This window comes from Oryza glaberrima, chromosome 10 (assembly GCF_000147395.1).
Source record: "Oryza glaberrima chromosome 10, OglaRS2, whole genome shotgun sequence".
Taxonomy (NCBI): Eukaryota; Viridiplantae; Streptophyta; class Magnoliopsida; order Poales; family Poaceae; genus Oryza; species Oryza glaberrima.
In genome coordinates, this window is record NC_068335.1 from 14,716,929 (window position 1) to 14,728,661 (window position 11,733).

Sequence of the window (11,733 nt, forward strand, 5' to 3'; positions counted from 1 at the left end):
GCAGGGGCCAACTCGGTTATAACGACTGGGGCGAGCTTGCCGGCCAGCTCACCTGTAGGGCAGTTGACAAGGGTGCACTGTAGAGAGGAGTGGTGCAGCGGCCATGGGGACCTCGTTGGTGGTCATTAGCGGCAGCAAGAAGAACCGGACAAAAAGAGAGAATGAGAAGAAAAAGAAAAGGATTTGGGGGAGAAGAGGGTGGATTGGACACAAAGGGATCTAATAGATAATAGAAAATATGTAGCCATGTTGGACAGCCACGTAGGACTGTCAACCCAGTCAAATATGCTTTGGACCGCAATAATTCACTTAAACAAGTTCATGGACCTTAATATCATAAGATCATGGACCTAAGTGACACCACGCTTCAACTTTAAGGACCAACGGTGTATTTTACTCATTTTTTAATAAAAATTACACAAATGTAAAATCAGTGTAATTATAATATAATTACATTTGTTGTGTAATCATAACAAGATTGATAGCTTGCTCATCTGATTACAACCGCGAGCGGCATGATGATCGATTCTTACCAGCGCTTGCCTTCAATTTTTTTCCCTCTAATGGTAACACACATCTCAATGCACGGATCATATGGTCAGGAATTCGTGTGATAGTTAAGAAAAAAAAAATCTTTCGACTGATTTATAGTAAAATCGTTTAAAAAATGTTTGGAGAGACGTTCTCTCCCCAAATCTCGTAATTTTATCTAGTATCCTCGTCTACGCCAACCCGAGAGCGGTTGAGGCGGCCGGTGGCTTCGAGTATCTGTGCCCATCTATCTACGCTGACTTTTATTTGAAGAACGATGAATAATTTGTACGCTGATCGTCTCTCGTCGATTTATATATATGTGTAGTATTCACGTACGTGCATGTGTACGTATGTATGTATATCATATTGGTCAATATATAGCTAGGCAAATAGCCAAACTAGCTAGTGAATAGTGATCAAGTGTTGCTCCTCCGGTGCTGTCCTAGGTTTGTAACTGTTTTTTTTTTCTTTTTAAGACTCATAAAATTTATTCAAAGTTTAAGGGCCTGTTTGGTACAGCTCCAACTCCTAAATATAACTCCAGGAGTTGAGTCTGGAGTGGAGTTGTGGAGCTGCCTAAACCCAGCTCTACAACTCTAGTACATTTTGTGAGAGAGCTCCACCCAACTCCACTCCCAGTTTTGGTGGAGCTGAAACTGTTTGGCTGAGCTCCAGCTCCAGGAGGGGTGGACTTGGAGCTAGAGCTGTGCCAAACAGGCCCTAAGCAAAGAGTACATGATTAAGGGGCCGAGAAAGTTATTCCCTGGTACATCCACTTGCAAGAGATGTAGGATCGTAAAGGGCCTTTCCCACCCCAAAAGCTAGCTATTGAGGTGAGGGGCTCCCCCACTTATATCTTAGGTCCTTTACCCTTCCACAACCAAATGTGGGACTATTCAACAATCTCCCCCTTCACACATTGGTGTCCCTCAGCCCTTCACCGTATCCGGGCCCCCACCGGCCCACGGTCCATCAGGTATACGGGCCCTGCAGGCACCCACGGTCCATCAGGCCTTCACACGTGTCTATCGGGCCAGAGATGTTAACCTAGCCTGGCTCTGATACCAATTGTAGGATCGTAAAGGGCCTTTCCCACCCCAAAAGCTAGCCATTGAGGCGAGGGGCTCCCCCACTTATATCTTAGGTCCTTTACCCTTCCACAACCAATGTGGGACTATTCAACAATAGCTTGTTTCAAACCATACAAAACTTTAGACAATTTAAAAACATGGTTGGGAAAATCAGGATTTTTAAAACCTGGTGGTTGTTTGACATAAACTTCCTCCTGTATAAAACCATTTAGAAAAGCACTTTTCACATCCATTTGATACAATTTAAAACCTTTTGAAGCAGTAAAAGCCAACAAAAGTCTAATTGCCTCAATTCTAGCAACAGGAGCAAAAGTTTCATCAAAATCCAAACCCTCAACTTGAGTAAAACCTTGAGCAACAAGTCTAGCTTTGTTTCTCACAATCAAACCATCCTCATTTTGTTTATTTTTGAAAACCCACTTGGTTTCAATAATATTATGTCCAGAAGGTGGTTCAACTAAAGTCCAAACTTTATTTCTCTCAAAATTTTCAAGTTCTTCATGCATGGCGTTAATCCATGATTCATCAGTTAATGCATGTGACACATCTTTGGGTTCAAAAGAAGCAATAAATGCGGAATATGCACAAACATCATGAGTCGTTACCTTAGACCTTGTAGTCCGCTCACCTATATTACCAATAATTTGTTCCGGCGAATGTCGTCGTTGAATGTGCAAAGGAGCAGCGACTTCTAAAGTTGATCCACGTTCTGTATCAGTACTGGTTGAAGTAGGAATTTTCGGAGGACCATCTCGATCAGCATCAACAGTACCCAAACCCGACGACCCTGGCCGGTCTGACCGCTCCTCATGGGCCGGTCTGACCGGAGGTGTGCCGGCGGTCTGACCGGCCTGGCGCCCGGTCTGACCGGCCGAGCCAACCTCATCGTCGTCGTCATAGTCGCTCTCGTCTTCAAAAATACGACCATCCTCCCCCTGAACCTGTGACAGTGTACCTACAATTTCAGGTCTAGTACCAGGACTAGCCTCATCAAAAGAAACTTCGCAAGTCTCAACAATTTTGTTAGTCCCCAAAATAAGTACACGATAGCCACGAGTATGTGCGGGGTAACCAAGAAACAATCCATCGGTAGAACGTGCCTCAAACTTGTCCAAATTTCCAGATTTCAAGACAAAGCATTTGCAACCAAAAACACGCAAATGTGAAACTTTGGGTTGATGTCCAAATCGAAGTTCATAAGAAGTTTTTCCAAGTTTAAATCTCAAGAGAACTCAATTTGAAATATAGCAAGCAGTGTTAATAGCCTTAGCCAAAATTTTCTAGTAGTTTTGTATTCATCCAACATCGTTCTAGCCATCTCAACCAAAACACGATTTTTCCTTTCAACAACACCGTTTTGTTGAGGAACACGAGGAGAAGAAAATTCATGTTCAAGACCTCTTTCGTTGCAAAATTGTTCAAATGAAGCATTTTTAAACTCTCCACCATTATCACTTCGAATTCTTTTCAAAGAACCAGGAAATTCAAGCTCCAATCAAAGAAACAAACCACGAAAGTGTTGAAAAGCTTCGTCCTTAGTTGCCATAAAGAAAACCCAAGAATATCGAGAAAAATCGTCAACTATAACCAACACATACTACTTTCCTCCAACAGATTGCACTATAGCTGGACCAACAGTGTCCATATGTAATAACTGTCCCGGTGCATCTGTCATCACAGAAACAACAAGAGCATGTGAAGTAGAAACCATCTTAGCATGACGACACGGTGTACAAACCAAATCAAGATCTTTCTTAAGTTTAGGCAAACCACGAACAAGATCCAAACCACTTAACCTAGTGAGATGATCAAAACCAACATGTCTAAGTCTACGATGCCAAAACATCACATCTTTATCAAACTTAGCAACCAAACATGTTATCATAGGTGAAACATGATTTTCAAAATCAGCTTTAAACACTCTTCCATAGCGAGAAATATTCAACACAGAATCTCCACAAGAATCAAAAACTTTACTTCCAGTTTTCTTAATGTGAACCTCAAAATTTTCATCAACAATTTGTGAAACTGAAAGCAAATTGTACTTTAAGTCCTCAACCAAAGCTACATTCTTCAATTCAAATTTATTTACCTTAAATATACCTGTAGCGAGAACGGCACTTGTAGCAGCATCACCAAAGATAATCGATTCAGTCTTAGATGCCTTCTTTAGGAAGGAGAACCAATTTTTATCACCGGTCATGTGCCGCGAACAACCGGAATCCACGATCCACACGTTCTCCTTCCTTGCCACCAAAGCCTACACACAAGCAGAAGTCGAAGCCTTAGTACTGGGGTTAGATGATAATAAAAATTTAGGAATCCAGTACTGAGACACACGACCAGAAGATCCAATAGGCATATATCCACGTGCAAAATCAATTTTAGAATTTTCAGAAAAATTCCTCCGAGGCCGGTCTGACCAAGGTACAGTGGCCGGTCTGACTGGGGACCGGTCTGACCGCCTCTGTACCACCGGTCTGACCGAGGCTCTGCAGCCAGTCTGACCGGTCGCCGGTCTGACCGCAGGACCCACTGCGGTCTGACCGGTTTCCTCGAGGGAAAACCAGATATTTGCCACTTTGATTTTGCAAAAGCAATCTCTCTCTCATTTTCTGTTTATGAGCTAATCTGAAACAAAAATCAACAATATGTCCATTTTTGCCACAAAAAGAACAAATATATTTTTCACGTTGTTTAGACACATTGTTAGAGCAAGAAGATTTAGCAACACAAGCAGAAACAGGAGGTTTTGCATGCACAACATTGGATTTTGAAGAAGATGCATTCATGGTAGACATGATACCAGCAGATTTAAACACAGTTTTATTAGTATCATGTTTAATCAAAATCTCACCACTTCTAGCACCAACACCTAACACAACAGGAGGATGTCTAGAATTACGAGCATAAGGATCAAAACCTAAACCACGGTTATATGTGCTAACCTTTGATTGATCCAAAATCATGTTGAGATTCTTTTTACCATCAGAAAACCTTAGCAAAGAATTTTTCAAATAAAAAACCTCTTTTTCCAAATTAGCACAATTTTCACAATCTACCATGACACCTTTGCTTTTACGACATTTGGGGCAAGAAAGCACTTCATTGTTTTTCACAACATCTTCCATGTACTCAACACGACTTAAAGCATCTTTTAGTTTCATTTTATTCAAATTACATGTTGAGCAATCCAAAATATCATGAGGTTGTTTTAACTTTTTAGCAGAAATCATGTTAAACATCAAACTAGCATGAAAAGCAATTTGATATTTTTGCAACAACTTTTTAGTTAAAAACAGCTTATCCAAAGTGCGTGTGTGCAAAGCAAAACTACAAGTAAGAGAAGATCTATTTTTCAAATCATGTGCAGCATTAACATCTCTAATTTTTGAAATATCATTCATTAAAACCTCACAATTTTCACAATCATCATCATTAGGAATAAGAGATTTTAACCTATCAATTTCAGATTTAAGAGATTCAATGATAAATTCCTGTTTTCTATACATCTTCTCACACTTCTTATTTTTTGCACTCAAAATATTAATGGCTTCCTCAAAAGCACTCACCTCATTGTCTTCATACTCTGTTTCAGATTCACCATGCGCCATGAAGCAAACATCGGAGAAGTTCTTTCCCTTATCATCATCTCCACTTTCACCAGCTACATCACTTAGTGGCTCGAAGGCGGCGCAAACTTGTTGAAAAGCCTTCCTAAGATTCTCCATCTTTCTCCCTTGGTAAGAACCCTTCGACTTGTTGTTGTTGGGCTTGTTGTTGTTGGTCTTCTCACCATCTTTGTCTTCTCTTTTGCCTCTCCCAAGCTTAGGACAATGCGAACGAAGATGATCAATTGAACCACATTCAAAGCAACGATTTGGACCACCTCTTTTCCTGTTCCTGGCATTATTCATAGCTCGAGCAATTCTGTTAGCAACCAAAACCAAATCCTCCTCCTCGATTTGTTCGAGTTGATCATCGGATGTGGCATTAAAAACAGCAAGAAAAGAAGACTTAGATGAAGAAGCATCAACATCCAAAGAGGAAGAAGAAGAAACCAAAGCACTTGATTTAAAATCAACTTTGCGAGAAAGAACATTCATCTCTTGTGTTTTCAATTTAGTATAAAGTGAATCCAAAGTCAAAGTAGACATGTTAACAGACTCCTGAATAGATGTAACTTTCATCTCCCAAATAGACATGTCAAGACCATTCAAAAAGTGACGAGAAATCTCAGATTGTGGATAATTAGCATCATAAGAAGAATCAACAGATCTAAGATCACTCAAAATTTTATTAAACCTAGAAAGATAGTCATCCAAAGCTTCTCCAGGTTTCATCTCAAATTTAATATACTCCTTTTTAAAAAGATCTCGACGAAGCTCTTTAATGTTATTTGTTCCTTGATGAAAATTACTCAAAGCAACCCAAATCTCATGAGCAGTTTGAAGATGAGCAACACGATCATAATCCGAACGAGAAATACCACTCAAAAGAATGTTGCGAGCTTTGCAATTTTGTTCAAAAGCAGTTTTTTCGGCGGCAGTATTAATAGCTTCAGGAATCACATAAGCATGAGAAACTTTTCTCCAAATATCATAACCTTCAGCCATAATGTAAGATTGCATCCTACTACACCAATGAGAAAAATCCGTTCCATCGAAAACATGAGGCTTAGTTGAAAACCTAGCGGGAGTAGCCATGGCAAAAACTCTAGATCGATAAAATCCAAAGAAGAAAACAAGGCTCTGATACCACTTGTAGGATCGAATCACAAGAACTAAGCCAACCAGAGGGGGGGTGAATGGTTGGTATACCCAAAAACCGAAAACTTTTAGCGGAAATAAAAGTTACCCTCGAAATCGATGTATCCCGGTCTGATCGAAGTTGACCTGCCGGTCTGACCGCCTGGTTGCCGTCGGTCTGACTGAGATTAGATCTCCGGTCTGACCGCCGAGATCAGCTGCCGCTTGCTGTCGCCGTCGCCGGTCGGACCGCCGTGCTCCCGCCGGTCTGACCGTCGCTTGCCGCCAGTCTGACCGCCGGTAGATCGCCGGTTAGACCGCCGAAACCCGGTAAACACAAATCGAAGAACTCTAAAAGTGGATGACGACTTTATTGATTCTCTCTGTGTTTACAAAGTGCACCAACAGCACTCCTTACAAAAATTTCGACTAAACTCGAAACCCTAACTCAAAACTCAACTCTATTGCTCTCTAAAGCGATACCGGGAAGCCTCACGCTCCCCCTCTATTTATACATGAGGTAGGCAGCCTAAAGCCACGAACCAAACTCATACTAGGAGTCCTAAACACCTTAGGAAACCCACTAATACAAGAAAGAAACTTTACATAACCAATCGTACCAAATTTGGACTCCTTCCAAATTTAACTCCGCATCCCATACGCACACAATAACTCTATCGTATGCCATATGGAATCTCCATCACCCACGTGCATCAACTCTAGCCTTAGTATCCCGCATGATCTCTGACCACCACGGACATCGTCTTATCCCCAAGCCGACTCCCGGTCCATCACCGCAAATACTCTCCCGAGACATCGAGTCACCTACACATGGAACAAACAAAAAAACCATATACCGAGACCAAGCTATCTCCAACTTGACTCATTAGCAGCAAACAATAGTATTACATACGTATAGTATCCATCTAGAAGTCATATTCACGAAATAAACTCGGATATCCAAATAAACAACCCGAAACCGAAACCGACATAGTGTCGGCCGGTCAGACCGCGGGCTGGCTGGTCCGACTGCTCGATCACCGCCAGTCTGACCGGCAACACCTGCCCGGTCTGACCGGCCCACATAAAATGATAACCTGTAGATTCACCTGTGAAATCCAATCATCTCCAAAACCACTTCGTGAATAAATTCCAAATAACAAAACCAATAATCTCCAATGTCCAATTGTTCATCACAGTATAATAATTAAAAACACCTTTGATTTTACAAGAGGGTTACATGCTTAACTCTAAATCTGCCAACAATCTCTCTAGCTGCCTCCACGGATTTGGCACTAATTAAGGTCTCAAGTTGAGTAGTAGATATCTTGGTAGTTTCACAGTATCCAATTCCCTTTTACTGACTGCATTCTTTCCGACCGAAGTTTAACAAAGAGTCGATTCTCAACCCAAATGAGGTCCTCGACATGGACTTGGTTACTGCGGCAAAACAATGAAACACAATATGCATCCAAAATCCAGTTAACATTGGGCTTAATTAGAGAAGCAAGATGGTGACGATCGAGATGAGAGTGGCGTTTTACTAAAAACTTCAGCTGGATCTTGAGGGTGGAGAGTGAGATGAAGGTGATTTTGTCGGTGTCGAAGTCACCGTCAATGAAGGAAGCACGCAGGCTACTAGCTTCAGAATCATAAACTGTTTCAGCTGCACAGGTAAACCCATGGAGGCTTGCTACACTCTCCAAACCACCGGATGCTAAGGCAGAATGGCCTCACGTGACCCGTTCTCGCCGGCTGCTACGAACACTACTAGAAAACCTATTTTTACAAACGACACCCATTTTACTATGCAGGCGGACTAAAATTTTATACCCAAAACACCGCCTGCATTGTTATGGATGGGGATACGGTGACCATCCGAATACATCTTCGCAGGCGAACGACTTAAGTTGTCCGCCTGCGAAGATATATATTTTTTTGTAGGCGGATCTTATAAGGATACGCTTGCGAAAATCGATTTTTGCAGACGGAGCCTTAGGAGCTCCGCCTGCGAAAATCAGTTCGCAGTTTAAAAATGGGTCCGGCCATAGGATTTTCAGCCTCTCAGATCTGGCCTCCCCAACTTTCTCCTCATCCCCCTCCTCCTCCCCCACTTTCTCCTCTACTCCTCCTCTCCCCTCCCTCTCTCTCCTCAGACATGGCACGAGGCAGACGGCTGTGGGGCGTGACCGTGCGGCGGCGGCGGAGCTACGTCGTGGTGAGGGCGGCGGCGACGCTCCCACCTTCCAGATCTGGCCGACGGCGGCCCTTCCATCCCCTACCCTCCCGGATCCAACTGTGTCGTGGGGAGGGTGGCGATGGCGGCTGCATGCAGCGGCGGAGGTGGGAGGTCAAAGGTGGCGGCGGCGGCACTCTCCTCCCCTTCCCTTCTGAATCCGGCTACGTCGTGGGGAGGGCGGTGGTGGCGCTCCCACCTCCCATATCCGGTCGACGGTGACCCTTCCCTCCCCTCCCCTCCCGGATCCGGCTGCGCCATAGGGAGGGCGCAGTGATGGCGACCTGCAGCGGCGGAGGCGGCACAGAGGTAAGAGGTTGGCGGCGACGGTGGCAGCACCGTGAACTTGTGGCGACACTCTCACCTCCCAGATCCGACGACAGCAGCGCAACTCCCCTCCCCTTCCTCTCCCTCCCAAAACCCTAACCCTAGATCCGGCCGGAGGGGAGGGCCGCGGTGGGTAGGGCTGGTGGCGGCGGATTATTTTTTATGCCTAAAGTATTTTCGCAGGCGAGTGAATTTAGCGCCTGCGAAGATAGAGAGGTCGCATGCGAAAGTGATTTTCTTAGGCGGACAAGGGATCCGCCTGCAAAAATCATTGATTTTCGCAGGACTTTAGGTTATGGCTGCCTACAGAAATATTTTTTCTAGTAGTGAAATCTGAGGATGACATGGAGGAAGAGAGTGTCGGAAAGGCTGATTGCGGAGCAGATCTGATGGTTGAGTGGGACACGAAGGCACGATGCAATCCAGATCCCCCATAACTGATGCTTCCCCCCTCTTCCATCATTGCATGATTCATCTTCCATACAACGACTGGTCCATGCTAGAGTCGCTTTGAGCACCATCTATAGCTCCGCCTCTTTATTAGAGAGACCTGTCCCCCTCTATGTGCCATCTACATGGGACCAAATCTGAAGCTAGAAACACCATATTTTCCATGAGACTAACTCCCTCCCTCCGAGAAAAAAATGAATCTAGGACTGGATGTGACACATCCTAGATTTGATTCTTTTGGGACGAAGGGAGTGCTCGAGTAGGGAAGAAGAAGAACGGGTCAAACCCAACTACAAGACTAATTCAACTACGAGATTAACTCGACTAGGTACTAGGACAACTGGGGGATAGAGGGGACCTGAACCTGACCCGTCTCCCATCTTTCGCCGATGGTGGGGCTATTTCTTCCTGGTTCATTGGAAGATTCGCAAGAAATAACTTTGAGGGAGTGGTGACGTACGTAGTGTGTAATACTACACAGCGCAAAGTTTGGTGTGTATGGGACATACATGCATGCACGCTACGTGAATACTACCTCAAAGCCTACTCTAGGTTTATTGCTGAGAGGGGGCCGCCTGCAAAATCTCCACAGCATAAAGTTTGGTCTGTGTGGGGCACGCCGTGGCAATTTTGCAAGCAGCCCCTCTCAAGGATAAATTGTTCGGCCGCCTGCAAAATTATCACGGCGCACCTCCTAAATGGTGCCACCGCCACGTCACATACATAGATTGCTCTACCGTAGGCTGATTTATAAGCCTTGTCATACGATAGAGCGGGTGAAGGTATATTTATGTAAAACTGAATTTATTTCTATAAATCTTTTAAAAATAAATAAAAAAATTCGGAGATTGATGACACAGCCGTTAAAGTTGTCCATAAGTCCCAAGGCCCGACAGCCTGGCCCATGGCATGGGATTTTGGCTCGGGCCAGGCACGGCATGGCCTGATCTCTGTCGGGCCCGTGCCGGCACGACCCGGCTATTGGGCCGTGCCTGGGCCTATGCCTCGACACGGTGAGCCGGCTCGGCACGACACGAACTTTAGGGAGGTGAAATAGACTTATTTTCAACCATATATAAGACAGTGCACTAAGAATAGGGAGGACAAATAGATGTATTATATGGCATGGCTCAAAGAGTAGGGACTTAAAATAGACTTATTTTAACTATATATATGTCAGAACCCAAAGAAGAGGGAAGGAAAATAAACTTACTTCAAATAAAGCACGATGGGTTGTCTATGCCTTCGGGTTGGCCCGGCATAGCCCGACCCTTGGTTGTGCCTAAGCCACAGGTAGAGCACGTGGGCCGGCACGGCACGGTCTGGCATATACACGCCGGGCCGTGCTGGCCCGAGAAATTTTGGCCGGGTGGCCCATATGGCCAACTATAACAGCCGTTGAGGAGCGTGGCCTGTCGAGCGTAAGGTAGAGGGCGCGAAGATGCGGACCCGGCCCGGCCCCGTAGTCGTGACGCGGAAAGGAGCGTGGTGACACAGGCACAGTCGGAAAGCCGGATTAATTTTTCTTTTTCTAAAGTATAGCTTTCCCGACATTTTTAGATTGGAGAATATACAGTGGCGTTGAAAAGATAAGGAAAAAGATAATCAATATGGTGAGTCCCACACACTCACCAGCCTTGAGCTCGATGAAGACTTCAGCTTGAAGCCGTATCAGCATCTCATATGGCAGCGCTACAATTTTCAATTCTTTGCCAATATAAATATACTTTGATATTTTTCATCTCTTACACTACACATATTAGGTCGTATATATATATACGGGTTCTAGAAATTTGAGAATATAAAATTGAAATTGAAGTATATAGCGATATGATAAATTCGAATACCATATATCCAATTAAAATATAGCTAGACGTTGAATTGGTAAAAAAAATACATGCAAAGTTTAAAATAAAAAAAGTAGTTAAAATATTTTTATAAATTTAATTGAATTGGTAACGGCATGTGCCGCTGAGGCCAGGGGTGGAGCTAGGGCATCGAGGGGGTGCCCAGGTAGGGGTGGGCGTTCGGTCAGGCCGAAAAATTTGGTCTTGGTCTTCGATTTTTCGGGTAGTTCGGTCTTTGGAAACTCAAGACCGAATTTCATCAAAAAAAATTTAGGACCGGCAAATTTGGTCTCGGTCTGACCGAAATTTCAGGAGATTTTGAAATGAAAAAAAAATTTCACTGGCTCACTGCCTCCCGATGGAGACGATGCGGGATGCAGCTGGCGGGATGTATGCGCCGAAGCGGAGGTGGGCTGGCTGGAGAGTGGAGTCGGAGGCGACGCCGAGGCGCAGGCGGCGCCGGCGCTGGAGGCGGAGACGGAGACGGTGCCGAGGCGGAG